Source organism: Pleurodeles waltl, chromosome 12 (genome assembly GCF_031143425.1).
Source record: "Pleurodeles waltl isolate 20211129_DDA chromosome 12, aPleWal1.hap1.20221129, whole genome shotgun sequence".
NCBI classification, from domain to species: domain Eukaryota; kingdom Metazoa; phylum Chordata; class Amphibia; order Caudata; family Salamandridae; genus Pleurodeles; species Pleurodeles waltl.
In genome coordinates, this window is record NC_090451.1 from 641252677 (window position 1) to 641275212 (window position 22536).

Here is a 22536-nt window from a genome sequence, read left to right on the forward strand (position 1 = left end):
TGGACAAGGCTGCCTATGAAATCAGATCTCTTTTATCAGGGCTTGTTCGTTATCAGGAAGGCCTGCTCGACAATTAACCACTCACAGCCGAATCTGTCTGCATGTCTTTGCCTTGCCGATTGCGTGCCAAGAGTGTGGTGTCGTCACCAATACGGGACCGCACCAGCAGTGGAGTCACAGAGGGGGAAGAAGGATCACCCCTCTTCAGAGGACAGGATGGGCTGGACGGCAAGGGGAGGTGACAAGGGAGGGGGAGAAAGGGCGCGAAGGCAGTACGGAGCAGGATAGCAATAAAGATAGAAGTGCCAAACGTTCCCTCGTGTCCTGTCATAATTCAGGCCCCTGGAGACCTGACATTTGGCGACGAAGGTGGGCCTACCATCCATGGTAGCGCCGCCACCCACGAACGCACCCAGCCCAGAATGGAACACCGCGGTGCACCCGCACAACCAACCAATCCAACGGCTAATTTCTGCAACTCAGCACTGAGGCACTGTGGCCGTCACCACGCACCCCGAGCAACCTGCACTTACCGGTCGCGGCGGCCGGCCACGCGCGCATCCCGCACTGCGCGGTGAGAAGACGACACCCGCTTACTCATCTGCCCCAGGAACTGTGAGTCCTGCACGCGGCGCATACCGCGTTGCACTGCGCCGGCGGCGGCATAAGGAAAACGGGAGGTGCATCCGCGCACTCCCAGAGGAAACAAATAGAACCGGAGTCCTGCACTCGACGCGCACCGCGTTGCACTGCGCCGACGGCAGCACAAAGTAACGGGAGGTGCATCCGCGCACTCCCAGAGGAAAAAAAAAAAACAACACTCACCGCAAGCGGCTGCCGGCCGCGAGAGCGCGCTCCCAGCACGGCGCGGCTTAAAAGAAGACACCCAGCTGCTCGCTGAGTCGAAGGAGCCGCGAGTGTCCCCGTGCAAACTGTGCTCAGCGTCCAACGCGACGAGCTGCACCGCAACAGCGCCGCCCACGCCGGAGGGGACCGAAAAAGCGCCGCCCAAGCCAGAGGTGAATTTACAGCCACGCACTCCCAGGAGACAATCAAATACCAAACGCTTAGGTGACTTACCAGCCAGCTAGGCACCACTGCACACAGGAGCGGCAGTACACAAGACACCACAGGCACAAGGTAGAAAAGAGTGCCCGGCCACTCCCAGAGCTCCAGCGCTAAAGCCCAGAGACCAACGAAAACAGGAAATTTTCATCTCTACACAGCACTAGCCTAAGGACCACAGACCATGGCCGGCGTACCGCCAATAGAACCTTTCACCATTACAGGGGCGCCACCCACCCAAGCTGCAAAATGGAAGGTCTGGGTTGAAAGACTGGAAACGTACTTCGAAGCACTAGATATCAAAGCCGAACGGCGCAGACCCCTCCTCCTCCACATCGGCGGAGCGGACATCCACAGAATTTTTAAATCGGTCACTGAGGTGCAACCCCGCACATACGAGACACTCAAAAGAGCCATCACAGCCCACTTTGAGCCGTACGCCAACTCAGATTACGAAAGTTTCCTACTGCGCCAAGCACGCCAAACCACCGACGAATCAGTCGACGTTTTCTACACGAGACTACGAGAACTGGCCAGCACCTGCACTCTACCGGATGAAGCGGATGAAATTCGTGCACAGTTCATACAAGGATGCTCGTCATCAAAGCTAAGAGAGCGCATTCTCCAACAACCCAATATGCCAATGAAGGACATTCTCGCACTGGGGAGGTCACAAGAACTAGCGCGAGCCAGAGCAGCTCACATGGAACAAGTGTCTGCGACCCCGACAAAAACAGAGGTAGCCAATGCAGTCAAGACAAACACGCCACGACAGAAAAGAGAACCATATAAGGGGAGACTGTGGGGCAAGCCATGCAAATGGTGCGGTGGCCCAGCACCACACCCGACCACCTGCCCAGCCTGGGGCAAGATGTGCAGCGCGTGTGGGAAGCTTAACCACTTCGCCAAGGTCTGCAAGTCAACACCGAAGCCACCAAATAACCCCACAAAACAAACCGTCAAGATGGTGGACACACTACTAGATCAAGACTCAGACAGCGACATGGACAACGATCAGCACACAGTCCACGTGATTCACGCGGTAGGAAACCGACGTCTGCCCACATGCACTGTCATGGTCCAAGGCTCCCCCACACAAGCACTGGTAGACACAGGCGCCTCCATCAACCTGATGGCCATGAATGTGTACAACAACCTGTCGCAACCGCGACCAGCACTCCGGTCCACAAACATACAAGTATTCGCGTTTGGCAACGACCGGCCTCTAAGTATAGCGGGAGTCTTTACAACTGCCATTACCCACGACGACACTGAAATGGCAACCAAAGTGTATGTCTCCGAAGACGGAACAGGCTTCCTCCTAGGCTGTCGCACGGCCCAAGACCTCAACCTGGTGCATTTTGCCTTCACAGTCCACGTGAACACACTACAAATCCTCATGCAAGATTTCAAAAGTCTGTTTGAAGGCATCGGATGCCTGAAAGGACCGCCACTACGCCTCCACATTGACAAGTCAGTGGCCCCCATAGCGCTCAGACACCGAAGAATAGCATTCCACCTACGCCCCAAAGTGGAACATGAACTACGGCTCCTAGAACAAGCAGGGGTCATAGAAAAAGTATCGGGCCCAACACCGTGGGTCTCCCCCATCGTCGTCGCCCGGAAACCCAAACAACCAGAAGCAGTGAGGATATGTGTCGACATGCGCGTACCAAACCTAGCTATCAAAAGAGAAAGGCACCTAACCCCGACCATAGATGACATTCTCAGCGAACTGTCAGGGTCAATCTGGTTCTCAAAAATGGACCTGCAGTCTGGATACCATCAAATAATGCTTCACCCAGACTCACGACCCATCACCACCTTTTCCACCCACAATGGACTCTGGAGATACAAACGGTTGAACTTTGGCATCTCTAGCGCAGCTGAAGTGTTCCAACACGTTATCAAAGACGTTCTGAATGGACTCCCGGGGGTTCTGAACGTGAGTGACGACATTCTAGTCCATGCACCCACAGTAGAAACACATCTGAAAAGGCTGAGAGCGGTATTTGCCAGGCTACAAAGCAGAGGACTGACACTGCACAAAGAGAAATGCGAGTTCCTCAAACAAGAAATGTGTTTCTTTGGATACCGATTCTCCAAAAATGGAGTTGGACCAGACCCCCTCAAAGTGAAGGATATCCAGGAAGCACCGGCTCCAACATCAGTATCAGGAGTACGGAGTTTCCTAGGCATGGTCACGTACTGTAGCCGGTTCATGCCAAACCTGGCAGACATCACAGGACCCCTGCGCCAGCTCACGCAAGCCAACCGCCAGTGGCAATGGGGGGAAGAACAAGAGCATGCGTTCCAAGCCACAAAGAAAGCGCTGTCGGCGGAAACCACGCTGGCGTTTTTCGACCCACAACGACAGTCACAGCTGGTCGTCGATGCCAGCCCCACAGGGCTGGGAGCAGTATTGGTACAAAGGCAAGATTGTGGGGAGTGGGCACCTATCGCATTTGCCAGCCGTACACTCACACCGACAGAACAACGGTTCTCGCAGATCGAACGGGAAGCCATTGCCATCCACTGGGGGTGCCGTCATTACCATCTCTACCTGTACGGGAAGCCGTTCTCAGTTGTGACAGACCACAAACCCCTACTACCACTATTCAAAGGTTCCTCCTCAAAACCACCACCGAGGATAGAGAAGTGGATTCTGCAACTCCAAGAATATGACTTCACATTAGAATACCAACCGGGCACAAGGAACCCAGCAGACTTCCTCTCCCGCCACGCCCGCATAGCCACACCTCAAGAGATCGAAGAAGCACAAGAGACGGAGGAGTACGTCCGAATGGTAGTAGAGCGCGCTAGACCCCTACCGATACCACTCAGCGAAGTGGTTGAAGCAACAGCCCAAGACGAGTGCCTGCAGCTAGCCATAACAGCCATCAGAACAGGAAATTGGCGGGCCCTACAACGGCCTGACGCTTTCAGGACACAAGAAGCCCAGGCGCGACTACATGCGCTGTTCAACATACGGCAAGAGCTCTCCGTAAGTGAAGATGGCTGCCTGCTGAGAGGCCTCCGTTTGGTAATCCCATTGAGTCTTACAACCAGGACAGTATCCCTAGCTCATGGGGCGCACCAAGGCATAGTAAAGTCAAAAGCCCGCATCAGAGAAAAAGTGTGGTTCCCCGGTTTAGACAAGCTAGTGGAAGACACAGTCAAAAGATGCTTGGTATGCCAGGCCAGCGGCAGCCCAGATTCACCACCACCCATCATCACGGAAAAGGGGCCAACAGCGCCGTGGCAACGGGTAAGCGCAGACTTCGGAAGCCTGCCGGATGGCTCGTACATGGTAGTGGTGATGGACGACTACTCACGTTACCCAGAAGTAGAAATCGTACAATCTACATCTGCACAAGCAGTCATTCCAAAATTTGAGAAAATGATGGCCACTCATGGTTTGTTCGGAGAAGTGCGCACAGACAACGGGCCCCCTTTCAATGGTCACGAATGGGCAGAATTCTTAGCGTCAACGAACACTAAACATCGGCGAATAACACCGCGATGGCCACAGGCAAATGGGGAGGTGGAAAGATTCGTGAAAACAATCAACAAAGTCATCCGCATAGCGGTGGCACAAAGTGAGAACCTGGAAAGAGCGATATATACCTTTTTAAGAGAGTACAGAGTGACACCGCATGCCACCACAGGAGTCACCCCCAGCCAACTCTGTTTCGGGAGAACGGTGTCTGACGTCATCCCACACCACCCGTCGTGGGCAGAGAGACCACCGCCTTTGAACAAGTCGGAAGGAAGGAGAACTAAAACGAACGAACAAGCATCCAAGAAGAGGAGAGCTCGCGAGGTGACATTGCAGGCGGGAGACACCGTCCTAGTCAAAGACCGTCACCCAAGGGGAAAGTTCCGGCTCCCATTCGAAGCACAACCCTGGAGAGTAACAGCAAGGAAAGGCACCATGATAACAGCCCGACGAGGACCAGAGATGATAACACAAAATGCAGCAATGTTTAAACAGGTACCCCAAGCAACACTCGACGAGCAAACAGGAGATAGCGGTGAAGAATGGACAGACCTGGATGCAAATACCGACAATCCCGAGGCGGCAGGAGGAAGAACTGAAGACATTCTGGAACACAGCACAGCCCGTCCAGCGACAGAGCAAAGCCAAAACCATTCAGTTGGCGGGCCAGCACCCGGAGAAAGACCAGAACAAAGCCAAGTGTCGGACAGGTCCAAAACCGGAAGATACATGTTGAGACACAATCCAGGCCCGTCCCGACGGTACGAAAATTACGCTGATGATTGAACACTCTTTAAAGTCCCTGCCCGGGAGGCAGTGGACAGATCCCTGCAGAAGGAGCAGGCACGTTTTGCCTGACAAGTTAAGTGTTTTGTTTCAAACTTTTCCTCTTCCACGTTGGGGAGGGATGTGGTGTCGTCACCAATACGGGACCGCACCAGCAGTGGAGTCACAGAGGGGGAAGAAGGATCACCCCTCTTCAGAGGACAGGATGGGCTGGACGGCAAGGGGAGGTGACAAGGGAGGGGGAGAAAGGGCGCGAAGGCAGTACGGAGCAGGATAGCAATAAAGATAGAAGTGCCAAACGTTCCCTCGTGTCCTGTCATAATTCAGGCCCCTGGAGACCTGACAAAGAGGGATTTTATTTTAAGTGTGAGGATTACTAATTATGTAAACGAATAAAATGAATAAAACTAATATGGGTCTCTCTTGACATTAGTCCTGTGAATTACGGGGAAACTGGCACGATTTTCTGCCTGGAATCTGTGAGCCATATATATATAACACAGGGAGGATATGTGGCAGCCTTGCTGTAAATTACAAGTCTGTGTTGCTATCCAGAAGTTCTGGTGACCGCATAAACCAACAAGCATTTACAATGCAAAGGGTCTCGCGTTTGCTCATGTTAGAGCTGATCGCGTTGTAAACTCCTAACCCGACTTTTCACCTATTGGGCAAAAGTGCATTTATGTACGTAACCCAAAAAAGTGAAATTAACTATGTAAAGCGCCTGACTTCTGTCAAACGAGATCGCGCTCGTAAATTAGAGAAAAAGAAGTCCACGAGCCCGATGGAAAACAGCGAGCCTCGCATGTTTTCTGCACTTAGTGGCTGCGCTCGAGGAGGGCTAGCCACCGGAAAAGGCATGAGGTATGCGTGCCTTTGACTAATGAAAACAAGCAGATTTTATTAGGCAAGCCCACGAACCAATCAAAAACACTGACGTGAAGTTGACAGGGCTCGAGCCCTTTTCTAAATACTAAAGCGTCTCGCTGCGATACGCATGCACGAGCGCATGCAACGCAGGCTTGACCCTAAAAAGTGACTGATTAATATGACTAGCACTCCAAGATAAAAGTAAATGTTTGTAATTCAAATACAACCGCTTTTTATATTACATTGTTTAGTTTAGTAAGGCACAAAAAGAGGCATGTTTTTGTTTCCACAAACGAAAATGCACGCAGAATACCGTACTAAGTGTTAAAGTGCTGCATGTTTACAAAAATAGTTAATACTGCATAAAGTCATTAGGCAAACGCATCCATTACTCTGCAAATGTTATTTAAACTTAATTTCAAAGTTGCTGGTCTGAAGTCAGATCTTCCTTGAGTCGTACCGGAATAATGGAATGCTGAGCTAAAGAACAAAGGGAGCCGTCTGAGAATAATGCTCTTCTGCTGTGTTTACACTTCCGGGGCACAGGGCCTTGAAGTAACAAAGGGAACTAATGGACGGGAGAGGACTGAAGCCAGACCAGAGGAATTAAGGGACAGGAAATTACTCATTGGTGAAGAGAATGGCTGTTATGCATACCCACCTCCATTTAGAGCGTTTGTTAAAGTGAGATCTTTGAATTCTAGGGAAATTAGCCACAGTAATTTGGCATGTAAAAAGTACTAAACCAACCAATTACATTTGTAACAAGTCATAGCCTCATCAAAGCAGCACTGTGAACCGAGGTTTTAAGAAGCTCTAACATACATAGAGGTGGACGAGCCAACAAATTAACAGAGAGGGCCGAGTCAAGGGTCTAGATTGGCTCTTAGAGCCCGTGCACGAACCGACCCCTAGAAATAGTTGGCATGCAAATCAATCACAAACATTATGTAAAAATATGGCAAAGTCTCTTCAAAATTCCAAAAAGTATATTTCTTTACCACATGGAAGTGTTTACCTTTGTGCATCAGATTCTATCACTGTAGTGATGGATAATTATTAAAAGGGTTAGTTTTTAAACATGAAATAAAAAATATTACTGTTCCCCCACCACCTCGACGACAAAGTGAATTAAGAGGCAACACAGCTGTCATCTGTACTCCATATGCGGCCAAGATTCTTATTATAGCTGTAGCAACATTATAGTATATTACATCAAACGCACAAGGTTTTTGGACTGCGCAAATCCCGAGTTCAGGTTTTGAAGATGCTCTCACATGTAACAAATAAGGAAAAACAGGCTTAGTGAATTAAAATCGTTGCCTAGATTCACACTATTTCAAGTGAGGAGGCCAGAATTCACCCCAGAATTACAGGCTTCACATTATGCACTTTAGCAACTCGAAAGGTATTTTTTTCTCTCATTTTTAATATCAAAATGTTTATGCTTCCTTTTCATTCCTGGTGCATGTGGGCAAATTGTGGGCGGCAGGCAGAAGCCACAAGGAGGCTCAGCTCGTTTTGGGCTTGAGGATCCAAGGGGACCCAGAGCTTGGCCAGACCGATATCTGGCTCTAATCTGGCTCAAGCTTTCAGTGGCTCACCCAACTCCATATTAAAAAACACCCCAATCTGACAGAACCCACTCCAGATAAACACTCTCGTTACGAGGCTGGCCGTCTTGAGGCCACCAGCCCCGCGGTGACGGTCGGACTGCCACATTACGACTCTGGCGGTCCAACCACCAGGGGACTGCTGCGACTGCCGGAAACAAGGTTCCCGACTAGCTGACAGCGAGTGGGCACATTGTCAGCTACGGCGGCACTACTCAGCGCCACTGTGCTGATCACGACTCCTGTTCCACCAGCCTCTCCATGGTGGAGATCCCACGATGGAAAGGCTGGCAGAAACAGTGCAAGGGCCCCCCCCGCCTAGCACCCTATGAATGCGCACTGTCTGCGCTGCAGACAGTGCGTATTCTGAGGGTGCTGGTGTGCTATGGTATTGACCTAGGCTCCATTAAGGGAGCGGAAGCCAATACCGCAGCACTTTTTCCGCCAGTTTGACTTGTGGAAATGTTGTAATACGATGTTCCTCCTGGTCAGTCTGGTGGGAAAGTCGTAATTTGACGGGGGGGGGGGCAGCCGGTATGATGGCTGTATCCTCACCGAGGCTTTGGAGTTTTCCGATCACCAAAGTCGTAATGAGCCCCAAAGTCTTCAAAACTATACTTCTACGCTGTTTGTAAAAGCAGAGTGAAGTATGGTTTCAGTTACAGAACTGAACTGTGCTCCCGGCCATATTATTCTTTGATAAATACTACATTGCTACCAGAGTTGTGTCACTTCTTTATTTCTGAAAACTTGACAAAATTTTGGCGAGCGGCAGCCAGAAGCCCTCCATCTCTTCAACTCCCTGGACTGCGGCTGAAGGAAACACCGCCAGCATCTTTTGAATAGAACATTGTGCGCAAGTCAGGTGAGCATACACCTGCCTATTCAAGACAGCGGGGTTTTAGAGGTTTCTGTCCTAAATGGTAAGAGGTCGGGCTTCGAACTTTATTATGTAAAGTGCATATTTCTGTGGCAATTGTAGTATGGGGGAATAAGTGCATGTAGGATTTGTGTGGGTTTTTTAAAAGCAATGGTGATGCAGAAATGTGTTTTCCCAGCCAGGCCAGAAGGCTAGCTAGTAGGGATTCCCTTTGTGTGAAAGAAAGGAAGTGCAATAAGTAATAGTGCATTATCCATGGGACAGCTCCAAGAAGAAATACATTATAACAGTATTACCCAGGGGACAGCTCCTGGAAGAAATAGTTAGGTACTAGTGCATTACCCAGAAGGCAGTTCCTGGAAGGAACAGTTCGTGTCCACCCAGATATCCTGGTTAGACCCGGAGGGTTAGAATAAAGCAAGTGAGGTGAATCGGGTAATGCGCACAAAGTCTGACGTCGCAGGAGATAGTTACTTAACAGGTATCGGCAGACCCCACTCTAAAAAGGACAGACGCCGGATTCACAAATACTTGATTTAAGACATTGGGAAAGTGCTTTGGAGGGAGAACAATCGAGACCGATGGAAAAGCACCCCCCCCAACATGGGGGGGGAGTGCGGCCCCTTAGGGGTCGGGGACGCCGGGGCCAAACCCTCACACTAGTTGTGCACGGGCTGGCCGAGGCTTCTGCTCGCACGCCACGCGAGGCTTGGGAGCGGAAGTACCTCCATTGAGGGACCGTCAGGCCGACGTGCGGGCCGGACCGGTCTGGGCCGCCGCAAGCCAGTGGGGGCTTAATAGCGCCCCCCACAGAAGGCTCGGCCTTCTTCTCGTTGGCACGGTGGCCCGGACGGTTGGGATTCCTCTTCCAGATCGAGATCCTATTCCTTATCTAGATCCAGGAGCAGTCCAGTCCAGGCTTCGCGGAGAGCAGGCGGCAGGTCTCAGGGGCACGTTAACAGTTTGAACAGAGGTGAGTGAGCGCACAGTAGCTAGGCTCCGTTCTTAGGAGTGTGGGTTTAACTGTGAGCGCGCTCACCTGCTAGGGGTTCCCCCCAAACTTTACTTTGGCAATTTCAGGTGCCAGTAACACGCTGGTTGCGGGGCGCGTAAACGTGTTGTTAGGTGTGTGAGCTCCAGTGGCGCAATCGGTTAGCGCATGGTACTTATAGAGCAGTACTTGCACTGAGCCATGCCAAGGTTGTGAGTTCGTGCCTCACCTGGAACAACTGCATTATCCGATCGTTTTTTGGCTCGAATTGGGGTTAATGTTGAGAACTTCAGCAATAATAAGTGATTTATGTGATTGTTACAGCATTTCTTTGTTACAGCATTTCAATTTACATGATTGTTTTGGCTCGAATTGGGGATAATGTTGAGAGCTTCAGTGATTTATGTGATTGTTACAGCATTTCTTTGTTATAGCATTTCAATTTACCTGTTGCACAGCGCGGTCGTCTTTTCTCGAATTGTGGTTAATGTTGAAAGCGTCATCAATTTTACAATACGGTCGTTTCACTAATTTGTGATTAATTTGTGTATGCTTTAAATCCAAAAGTTATTTACAGCAAAAAATGTTGCCAATGGATGCTTAAGAAGTGTTAACAGCCAGTTTGTTATTTTCTGCTGGTGTTAATTAACACAATTTTATTTCAGGTTTTACAGGACTGTTATTATTTACAAACTTTGCTAAGGTTTCAATTTAGCTGTTGGGTGATTGTGTTAACAAAGAATTTTCTTGAAGGGTATTTTCCTGTTAGAAGTGTATTGCGGCTGCTGGGCCCTTGTTTCTCACCTATCTCTTACATTATGGCATCCAATAGGTTGAGGGTGGGCAAGAGGAAGGGAACTGATCCAGAGTTGGCCCAACTATTGAAATTGGTGTAGGAAAGTACCATCTTGCCTGGCATGTTACCCCCATATTTCACTGTATATATGTTGTTTTAGTGTATGTGTCACTGGAACCCTGCCAGCCAGGGCCCCAGTGCTCATAAGTGTGCCCTCTATGTGTTCCCTGTGTGATGACTAACTGTCTCACTGAGGCTCTGCTAACCAGAACCACAGTGGTTATGCTCTCTCTGCTTTCTAAATTGTCACTAACAGGCTAGTGACCAATTTCACCAATTCACATTGCCATACTGGAACACCCTTATAATTCCCTAGTATATGGTACTAAGGTACCCAGGGTATTGGGGTTCAATATGGGCTGCAGCATTTCTTTTGCCACCCATAGGGAGCTCTGACAATTCTTACACAGGCCTGCCACTGCAGCCTGAGTGAAATAACGTCCACATTATTTCACAGCCATTTACCACTGCACTTAAGTAACTTATAAGTCACCTATATGTCTAACCTTCACCTGGTGAAGGTTGGGTGCAAAGTTACTTTGTGTGTGGGCACCCTGGCACTAGCCAAGGTGCCCCCACATCGTTCAGGGCAAATTCCCCAGACTTTGTGAGTGCGGGGACACCATTTCACGCGTGCACTATACATAGGTCACTACCTATGTATAGCGTCACAATGGTAACTCTGAACATGGCCATGTAAGATGTCTAAGATCATGGAATTGTCACCCCAATGCCATTCTGGCATTGGGGAGACAATTCCATGATCCCCCGAGTCTCTAGCACAGACCCGGGTGCTGCCAAACTGCCTTTCCCGGGGTTTCACTGCAGCTGCTGCCAACCCCTAAGACAGGTTTCTGCCCTCCTGGGGTCCAGCCAGGCCTGGCCCAGGAAGGCAGAACAAAGGACTTCCTCAGAGAGAGGGTGTCACACCCTCTCCCTTTGGAAAAAGGTGTCAGGGCTGGGGAGGAGTAGCCTCCCCCAGCCTCTGGAAATGCTTTGATGGGCACAGATGGTGCCCATCTCTGCATAAGCCAGTCTACACCGGTTCAGGGATCCCCCAGCCCTGCTCTGGTGCAAAACTGGACAAAGGAAAGGGGAGTGACCACTCCCCTTACCTGCACCTCCCAGGGGAGGTGCCCAGAGCTCCTCCAGCATGCCCCAGACCTCTGCCATCTTGGATTCAGGTGTGCTGGCACACTGGACTGCTCTGAGTGGCCAGGGCCAGCAGGTGACGTCAGAGACTCCTGATAGGCTCTTACCTGTGTTACTAGCCTATCCTCCTTCCTAAGTAGCCAAACCTCCTTTTCTGGCTATTTAGGGTCTCTGCTTTGGGGAATTCTTCAGATACCGAATGCAAGAGCTCATCAGAGTTCCTCTGCATCTCCCTCTTCACCTTCTGCCAAAGGATCGACCGCTGACTGCTCAGGATGCCTGCAAAACCGCAACAAAGTAGCAAAGACGACTACTGCAACCTTGTATCGCTTCATCCTGCCGGCTTTCTCGCCTGTTTCCTGGTGGTGCATGCTCTGGGGGTAGCCTGCCTCCTTCTTGCACCAGGAGCTCTGAAGAAATCTCCCGTGGGTCGACGGAATCTTCCCCCTGCAACCGCAGGCAACAAAAGACTGCATCACCGGTCCTCTCCCTCTCAGCACAACGAGCGCGGTCCCTGGAACTCAGCAACTCTTTCCAAGTGACTCCCACAGTCCAGTGACTCTTCAGTCCAAGTTTGGTGGAGGTAAGTCCTTGCCTCCCCACGCTAGACTGCATTGCTGGGTACCGCGTGATTTGCAGCTGCTCCGGCTCCTGTGCACTCTTCCAGGATTTCCTTAGTGCACAGCCAAGCCTGGGTCCCCAACACTCTAACCTGCAGTGCACAACCTTCTGAGTTGTCCTCCGGCGTCGTGGGTCTCCCTTTTCTGACTTCGGGTGGACTCCGGTTCACTCCTCTTCCAAGTGCCTGTTCCGGTACTTCTGCAGGTGCTGCCTGCTTCTGTGAGGGCTCCCTGACTTGCAGGGCGCCCCATCTGTCTCCTCATCCAAGTGGCGACATTCTGGTCCCTCCTGGGCCACAGCAGCATCCAAAAACCCTAACCGTGACCCTTGCAGCTAGCAAGGCTTGTTTGCGGTCTTTCTGCGTGGGAACACCTCTGCAAGCTTCTTCACGACGTGGGACATCCATCCTCCAAAGGGGAAGTTCCTAGTCCTCTTCGTTCTAGCAAAACACCAAGCTTCTTCCATCCGGTGGCAGCTCCTTTGCACCCTCAGCTGGCATTTCCTGGGCATCTGCCCACTCTCGACACTATCGCGACTCTTGGACTTGGTCTCCTTGTTTCACAGGTACTCAGATCCAGAAATCCACTGTTGTTGCTTTGCTGGTGTTGGTTTTCCTTGCAGAATCCCCCTATCACGACTTCTGTGCTCTCTGGGGGTTGTAGGTGCACTTTACACCTACCTTACAGGGTCTTGGGGTGGGCTATTTTTCTAACCCTCACTGTTTTCTTACAGTCCCAGTGACCCTCTACAAGCTCACATAGGTTTGGGGTCCATTCGTGGTTCGCATTCCACTTTTGGAGTATATGGTTTGTGTTGCCCCTATACCTATGTGCTCCTATTGCAATCTACTGTAACTTTACATTGCTTGCATTACTTCCTTTTGCTATTACTGCATATTTTTGGTATTGTGTACATATATCTTGTGTATATTTGGCATCCTCATACTGAGGGTACTCACTGAGATACTTTTGGCATATTGTCATAAAGATAAAGTACCTTTATTTTTTAGTATATCTGTGTATTGTGTTTTCTTATGATATTGTGCATATGACACCAGTGGTATAGTAGGAGCTTTGCATGTCTCCTAGTTCAGCCTAAGCTGCTCTGCTGTAGCTACCTTCTATCAGCCTAAGCTGCTAGAAACACCTCTTCTACACTAATAAGGGTTAACTGGACTGGTACAGAGTGTAAGTACCCCTTGGTACCCACTACAAGCCAGGCCAGCCTCCTACAATTGGTTCTAGCAAAATTGGGTGACGGTGACTTAGATGGGGGGGGATGTCCCTTCAGAGGGAGATGACTGTGGGGAAGGCCCTTCCCGTCCTCATTGAACGCATGTGGCCCCGCGCACAGCTTTTCCTCCAGTCAAGCGTAGGAGTAAAAAGCAGGTCGCAGCGGTCGAACAACCAAGTGCAACACATTCAGCCCTCCCCCCCCAATCTCCTATAGTTGATCCAGTCCCCTTGGGAGCCCCGATGCCTGCATCACACACTGTGGTTAATCCAGTGCCTCACCCAAGGGAGGTGACGGCTAACCCAGGACCGGCGTTAGGGGTGGATTCCATGCTGGCTGACATACAGCGATCTTTAGCAGTACTGGCAGCATCAACCAAGGAGTTACCCGTCCAAGCATCCCCCAGTACCCAGGGGGTGGCACCAGTGGGGGGCACAACTTCAGAGCAGGGGCAGAGTGCGCCGAACCTCCCAGGAGCATCTCAAGACCCAACAACCCAAGCCCTATTGGCGGTATCACAGTTGTTAGCCAATCTTAGAGCGCCACCCGCCCCTCCCCCCCCCAAAACTCCAGGGGCTAGCGATTCATTTCAGAGTTCAGTGCAAGATCTTAAGCGCCAGGTTGAAGCACTGGTGACGGCGCGTGCTGTTCCTTCTTTACAGGTGACGACCTCCAGCCCCTGTGTCAGCCTGGCACCGGGCTCGCTCCCTCAGAATCCGCAGGTGGAAAAAGAGCATGGTAAGGTTAGCGAACAAGGCGTTAGTGCCATGAAAACACTTGCTTCTGCTGAGGGGACAGGAGTTGACACTTTGCTGTCCAAGCCAGGGAAGTTAGCCGCGCATGTGGCTCCTGAAATTAAAGAGAAAATAAGGAAAGGGGAATTTGTAGATATTTTTAGCCTGGTTAGGGCTAAGAGAAGAGCGGTAGAAACAAAAGAAAAGGATGCAAAAGCCTCTTCTTTTAGCGAGAAAAAACAAAAGATTGAGGAGAACATTAAGAATTGGTTGTTCGGTTTTAATGTGTTTATGTCAGTCATGCTAGAGAAGAAGCCGGAAACTGGTATAGCTATGATATGCTATGCAAACAAAATATTAAAAGCCCACCATGTGTATGGAGGGAACGCTTGGCTAGAATATGACAGAGATTTCAGGTGGGCAAAGGTGGAGGACCCAGCGATCGGGTGGGATCAGACGGAAGTAAACGTTTGGTTAGAATGCGTGAATAACAAGTTACCTAGCAAGCAGCCCTTTCGAGCACGGTATGCGAATGACAAAAAAGGCTCATGTTGGGCGTTCAACAGAAAGATATGTTCATGCCCCTCCGGGACGTGCAAATTCAGGCACTCCTATTCATTTTGTGGGCATCCTTCCCACCCCGAATTCAAATGCCTTAAGAAATCAAGGGATAAAGTTAAGGAGGGGAGTAAGCCCAATGTATAGTTCCTCCCTGCCCTCGCCCATTGACTTAGATACTCTTATCCCTTGGTTGAAGGCTTACCCAGTAAAAGCTTCAGCTGAACTATTGATTAACGGCTTCTCCCAGGGCTTTAGAATTCCCGCCACCCGGGTCCCCCCTCTAAAGCATTGCAGGAATCTGTTGTCTGCCTTGAGGAACCCTGAAGTAGTTGCTAGAAAAATTGCTAAGGAATGCACACTAGGGAGACTGGCATGTCCTCGCCCGTTCCCTCATACTAATGATTTTGTCTGTTCCCCCTTAGGGGTAGTACCCAAAAAAGATCCTGGTCATTTCAGGTTGATTCACAACCTGTCAGCCCCTCTGGGTGGTTCAGTAAATGAAGCTATTGACCCGGTCCTCTGCTCAGTTCGCTATGCTACCGTCGACCAGGCGCTGGAGAAGCTGAGGGTTCTGGGGCGCGGTACGCTGCTAGCAAAAACAGATATTGAGGCAGCTTTCCGGCTCCTGCCAGTCCACTCTGAAGATTACCATCTCCTGGGATTTCAGTTTAACGGGGACTATTTTTATTATAAGTGTATGCCCATGGGGTGCAGTGTGTCCTGCAGTTATTTCGAACAGTTCAGTTCTGCCTTACAGTGGATATTCACCAGGCGTACAAGTCATGAAAACGTGATCCATTACTAAGATGAATTTCTAGTCTTGGGCCCCCCTAGGTCTAAAAAATGCCTACGGGCCCTGCAGTCACTAACTACCATGTCCAAGGAATTTGGGGTCCCAATTGCGCAGGACAAAACAGAGAGCCCCTCCACTTGCATCACTTTTCTGGGCATTGAAATTTACTCTGAGGCGGGTGAGTGTCGCCTTCCTTTAGATAAGCTTCAGGCTTTTAAGGGGTCCTTCCGTGCCGTCCTGTCCCATAATAAAGTTACACTTCACCAACTGCAGGTTCTGGTGGGACAATTGAATTTCGCCCTGATAATCATCCCCATGGCCCGCCCTTTTTCCAGATCCATAGCTAGGTCCATGGCGGGATTGACAGAGAAACACCACCACACCAGACTGTCTGCTGAAGTAAAGGAAGATTTGAGAGTCTGGGATGCTTTCCTACAAGACTTTAATGGGGTGGTAATTTGGCCCCACCACTCAGTAGATAGCCCCTCCTTCGGCCTATTCACAGACGCTGCAGGCAGCGTGGGGTTCGGGGCTATTCTTGGTTCTGCCTGGTGCAGGGCGGATTGGCCAACAGAATGGGCTAACCTAGGACTCACAAAAAATATAGAATTTTTAGAATTATTTCCCATCATCGTCGCGGTATTGGTCTGGGGCGACATATTAAGAGACAAATCTGTAGTATTTTGGTCAGACAACATGGCTGTTGTGGAGTCTATCAATAGACAGAAAGCTAGTTGCAGATGGGTACTTAGACTACTTAAACATTTGGTGCTGCAGTGTTTGAAACTCAATGTCACATTCTGGGCAAAACATGTTCCAGGGGTAAATAACAATGCGGCTGATGCCTTGTCTCGATCATTGATGCAGGATTTTCAGAGGGTCCACCCACAGGCGTCGGAGATGACGGAGTTTCCAACATCAATGTGGAGGATTGGTGTCCCGCATTAGCAGCCTTAGTAGTGTCATCATTGGCAACGCGCACTAGGGGGGCATACGAAAGGGCTTTCTTGCATTATAGACGGTTCTTGAAATCCGTGAACATTTCAGATTGGCTTTCATCAGAAGCAATCTGTGCCTTTTAGCAGCATTTAAAGACCAAAGGTAAACTGGTGTCTTGCGCCAAAGTCAACTTGTCAGCCATCCGTTTTTTTGCCAAACTCAGGGGGCAAGACTCTAAACTCAATGACTTTGTTATTAAGCAGGCGCTAGTGGCTTGGTCTAGAGCAGACGGTCCCAGAACAGACTTCAGGGGGCCCATAACCACGCAATTATTGGGAAAATTGGTGGGTTCAGTCACCCTAGTTACATCCTCACAGTTTGAGGCTAATTTATTCACAGCGGCCTTTACTGTGGCTTTTTACAGGGCCTTCCGCATAGGGGAATTGATAGGTGCTTCCACAAATGACCACGCAGGGGGTCTCCAGTGGCACGATGTGATAATCAATAATAACTACCACTATACAGCTGCGTAAGTCCATACTGATCAGTTAGGCAAGGGTGCGAGGATTGTACTACGGGCAGCGCATGGGTCAACAATCTGTCCTGTGGCCAATCTAGCTGCTTACTTGAAGGTACGCCCCATAGAGAACTCCACTGCCCTATTCATACATGCTAATGGGGCTTGCCTATCACGTTACCAATTTGCAGAGGTGTTGAAGATTACACTACTGGGAGCGGGCGTGGAACCTCGGGGTTACTCCCCCCATTCATGCAGGATTGGCGCGGCCCCCTTGGCAGCAGGGGAAGGCATGCCCATCTCAGTGGTGAAAGCCATTGGAAGATGGGCATCCAGTTGCTATAAACGTTACGTTAGGCCAGAACTGGTATAAGCAGTGGTTATATGTTATGTCTTCACATTTATTCTTATTTCTCACGCATTTTTTCCTATATTACAGTAGATGGCTCCTCGTGTGGTTTGGGTATTGGGGCATTCATTCGTTCGTCGGGCGGCATGCCGGTTGCAGCAGCTCCGTAAACCGAATCCGGCGGCAAGTTAGACGTGGCCTTCAGGTGGTGCGGGGTTGGCGGCAAAGGAATTAAACAGCTGCAGCAGTTGGTAGATCTGGCTCGTGGATGTGCAGGGCTCCAGTCCCCGGACCTCATCATCATTCACCTTGGGGGCAATGACCTGGTGCACTTAGAACGAAAGGCCCTCAGGGAGGCCATATTTCTAGAAATTACACAGCTAGCTAAACAATTCCCACACGCAGCCATCGCCTGGTCCCACATGGTGCCAAGGACGAAATGGGACCCAGGAATAAAGCCAAGGACAATCAATGTGTCAGTTAGGAGACTCAATGCGGAGATGACAAAACTCTGCCCTGGTCCAGGCTGTTTGCGGAACATCCCTCATAGACAATTAAAAGGACTGGAAATGTTTCACAGGGACCTGGTTCATTTGTCCGACTCCGGTACGGACCAATTCATAGCTGATATGTGGTTCTTCGCTAGGTGTTTCTTTTCTGGTGGGGAGGGAGAAGGACCTTTGGGCCCCTGGTCGCCCTCGTGGCGGAAGAAGAGAGACTAAAGTAACCTGAAGCAACAGAGGGGACCCCAAGGGTGGGGCCCCGGTATAACAACAGAGATAGGATCCTGAAGTCCCGGACCAACCTGCGGATGGACACACCAGATTGGGAGCCCAGATCACTGGGGTGGTCACGGGGCTCATGCCCTGGGCCACCCCGGTACACCCCTTGGCTGATTGGTGTTTGGAGAGGGGACGGAGCATGGATGCAAGGAACAGAGGAAGCGGGGTACCGCCCCTCCAGGGATACAGGTGACAACCAGTCCCTGTGTGGTCCAAAGGAGGTTTAGGACAGGAAGGGATCCTGTCAAAATGTATGGTTACAAATGTAAAAATGTACATATATCAGTGTATATTGAGGATTTGCAGTGAAATGTGTAATAGAGTAATTTGCATAAGATGATTTGCATAATTTTGATTAATGGTATTTTGATCTTAAACAAAAGTATATAAATAAATACTTCTTCCAACTAATTAATTGTCTTGTCGGTTGGTGTAGTATGACCTGTGTAGGGGTAAAGGCCTGCTGGCATCTTCCGAGTCCTAAGCATCAGGGGGAAATCTGACGTTTTAGTAAAAAGACGACCGAATGGTCGGCGTCAAGTGACCTCACCCTGAGCATGGTCAGACCACTGTTTGCGAAACTGAAAAAAAACACAACAGCTATGAATAAACATAATGAGTAATAGGAAGGATGAAAAGAATATGATAATCCCCAGCCACGGTGGTCAAATTATTAAAAAAAAAAAAAAAAAGGCAAGAATTCTCACCAGTGGTTGTACAATCTGAAATAAGTGAGGACGAGTGGGTGCAAGATCTCTGCCATATTTTTGATATCCCAATAGAAAAACTCAAAGCGGCAGGGAAAAGTGGGGAAATATTAGTGCAGATAAAATACATGAATTAAAAATAGAAAAAGTCTAGTCTCCGACCCATTCCCCACTGGCCATGGCACCCATCAGGGGTGCCCATTATCTCCACTGCTTTTTGCACTAATAATAGAGCCACTGGCGAAGTTGCTTCAGGAAGACCCGTTGATAGAGGGTTGGCCCTGGCCTGTTTGTCCGGAGGACCGGGTAGCATTATACGCGGACGACGTCCTGCTGTACATCTCTAATCTGGCTAAAAGTGGCCCCCGCATTTTACAAATCCTAGGTCTCTTCTCGGAAGCCTCAGGACTGATCCTAAATCCTAGTAAATCCTTACTGGTTCCCCTCCACCAGTCTCGAGACTGTGTGGACTGGCAGCAAAACATTCCAGTACGGAGAAATAGCTTTAAATACTTGGGTGTACCTGTCTCCATGCTCCCTGAGCTAACATGGGAACGTAACATCACACCATTAACCAAGAAAATTAAAAATGACCTCCAGCGATGGAGGAACCTACCCCTTAATCTACTTGGGAGAATCGCACTTTATAAGATGATGGTTCTCCCCAGACTCCTCTATCTCCTCCAGAATTTCCCTCACCCTATTCCCATGAGATGGTTCAGAGAGATGGACTCACAGGCACGCCAATTTTTATGGAATGGCACCCGTCCCCGGTTGGCGCTTAAAACCTGCCAAAGAGACGTTTATGAGGGGGGGCTAGGAATGTCCAACATTCATTACTATCATCTAGCAATGCAACTACTCGTGATTAATGATTGGATGGGGGTGGATGGACAGACCCGGCATACCGGCTAGAACTCCAGACAATGAGCTATTCAAAGATCTTTAATGCCCTATATGGTGGGCTGATCTCGCGTGGGACCCCGGAAGTGACCGGGGTGGTATTGCAGGGTTGGCGGACAGCCCAAAAGGTGACGGGGTGGTGGGGGCGCCTCACCCAGCAGACCCCACTATGGCAGGGGACGCTCTTAAGGGAAGTGGCGGGCCTGGAGGGATTCCAGAAATGGGACAGCATAGGTATCTCTACACTTGGTGACGTATGGGAGGGGTCACACATGCGTTCCTTTGAAGACCTCCAGAAAAGCTTTTCATTAAACAAAACGCAATTCCATAAATACCTCCAGATCCGTCACGCCCTACTGACAGAAGTCCAAACAGGGGACAGCATACCTGAATATAGCCCTATGGAGGCGAGAGCACTGATGGGGAACCTGGGTAGGGGAGGCGTCTCCCAGATATATCGTACATTAATTACTATCACTGCCTGTTCCCTGGAGGGGCTGCGTCAGAAATGGGAGGGATGGGTGGGTCCTATGGAAGAGGTGGACTGGAATGAAGCTTTGGCATCTCCACACACAATAACGATGACGACTCGTCTCCGACTAATACAAACCTATTATCTCCATACGGCCTACCTTACACCTGCCAAACTACATAGGGCAGGTCTCCGACCCGCAGCTGACTGCCCCCGCTGTATAGGCCCAGATGCAGATTTTTTCTACATGGTATGGACCTGCCCAATTATTAAAGCCTACTGGGGGGCGGTTACAAGGGAGATCTCAATGGCCTTACAGATAGACGTGGGGTTGACACCATTGCCACACCTGCTGGGGATCATGGGCGATATTGGACTAAGGAGAGCGGAACAAACCTTTCTGGGGGTGGCGTGCCTGGTGGCCAAAAGAGACATAATGGCAGACTGGAAAACCAAAAGCGCACCAGCTTTGACTAAGTGGAGACGAGGAGTGGATTGGTGTGCACAGCGTGAAAAACTCGTATACGAGGCTAGAGGATGCCCACATAAATATAATAAGGTGTGGGGGAAGTGGGAGGCCTCAACGATTAACCTTTCTGCATGACTGACTGGCTCAACACTGGAGAGAGCCGAAACGAACCCCTCTCCTCCCCCCCGATGGGTTAAATCATTCATGAAACGCTCCAACAGGGAGAAGCACAATCTACTCACTCAATGTGTTGTCTAGGACTTGGGATTGACCGATGTTCGGTGCCCGTTGGCGCCTAGTTACATGTATATATCACTGTTAATTTTTTATTTTTTTGCAAAACCAATAACAATTTCTTTATTAAAAAAAAAAATAGAAAAAGTCAAAACAAGTGAAAATAAATAGAAAGACCTTATGAGTGAAGTTAACGATTCCCTGTAGTGGGAAACAGATACCCCTGATCTAGTTTTAATATTTAAATGGGCTCACGACCAACCACCATGCCCGTATAACACCCCTCGGTTTAGCATTACAACGCAAGACCCTCTTATATTAGAAATACTTCTTGATGCGTTTTTCACAGATTTCTATGACTCTGGGATTTTAAATGATGAAAGGGACGCCACAGCCCCAGACACCACTACTGATAATTTTCATTCATGATAACGTTATAACATTTACTGCGTCAAGCACCAATCCACTTCGTCCCCACCCCATAAATGTAGCCGACATTAGTATAGAAGAAGTGCTGCACAGATTAGCGTTCAGTATCGCTGATGTTCACCAGTACGGCCTTACAACGATGTATGTCAAGTCAGGCAACACTCCATGAGAACACTTCTCCACCAAGCACATTGCTATAGGTTCGCAACATTGATAAGGAGACATATATAGCAGTGAGGAAGACGAAGGGGAGAGAAGGGACACAAAGAGGGGATAATAATAAGAGGAGAAAACAGGAAGCGTATGTATTGGGGAAAGCCATGGATGCCCTGGAACATATGATAAAAACATTTTTGTCAGACAAAAGGAAAATACAGAAATATTGTAAGCAATGGCACAGAGACACTAAGGACCATGCCCAGCCATGGCCAAAGGAAGAGACATTTGATGAAGACATAGTTGAACACACACTGACTCATATTAGGTCTAAGTATCAGAAGAAGAGAAAGAAGAGGGAAGCTATTCTGTTATTATAGCAGGTTTTCTGTGATACGAAGACAACTGTAAAAGGGACAGAGCCTAAAGAGGCAGCAACGCAGGAGCAAGAGAAACCCCAGAGCAGGCTCCAGAGGTGCCCCCACCATATGGTATCTATCCTACTCTGCCGGCTGCGGGGTATCAGCACCCAGAACGGATTGAACCTGAGGAAGATAGGAAAGATGTGAAAGGGGCTGGGAGAGCTCCTTGGGTGGATCATGAGCAGAGAAGAAGAGGCAGGGCAACACCTAAGTCGCGACACACTAGAGAACAGGCAGGAAAATCCAAGGGGCCTTGACCCTCTTCGGGGGCAATGGACGACTGGGCTGATCGTTCTAAAATTGGGAAACACATCAGCAGAAACACAGAGAGGCAGCTGGGGACTGGATGCAGGAAGAAAGAGTGGGAAAAAGGGATGGAGAGATCATGGTATGACGAATGTCGAGATGAGATGGGAGGGTGAGCAGGGGCAGAAGCGGAAGCAGAGGAATGGGGCGAAGGGATTGAAGTAAGAGAAAGTACCTTCGGAAGAGACAGCAGCCTG

The 22536-nt window shown here is 49.6% G+C and overlaps 1 protein-coding gene and 1 non-coding gene across 2 annotated transcripts in view; one reads left to right on the plus strand and one right to left on the minus strand.

The window, feature by feature from the left end:
* Positions 1–22536, minus strand: part of NPR1 (natriuretic peptide receptor 1) — an 806130-nt gene that overhangs the window by 452933 nt on the left and 330661 nt on the right. The window lies entirely within an intron of this gene.
* On the plus strand, positions 9847–9941 carry TRNAI-UAU (transfer RNA isoleucine (anticodon UAU)). Its single transcript has 2 exons — positions 9847–9884; positions 9906–9941. It is a non-coding gene; the product is annotated as a tRNA-Ile (tRNA).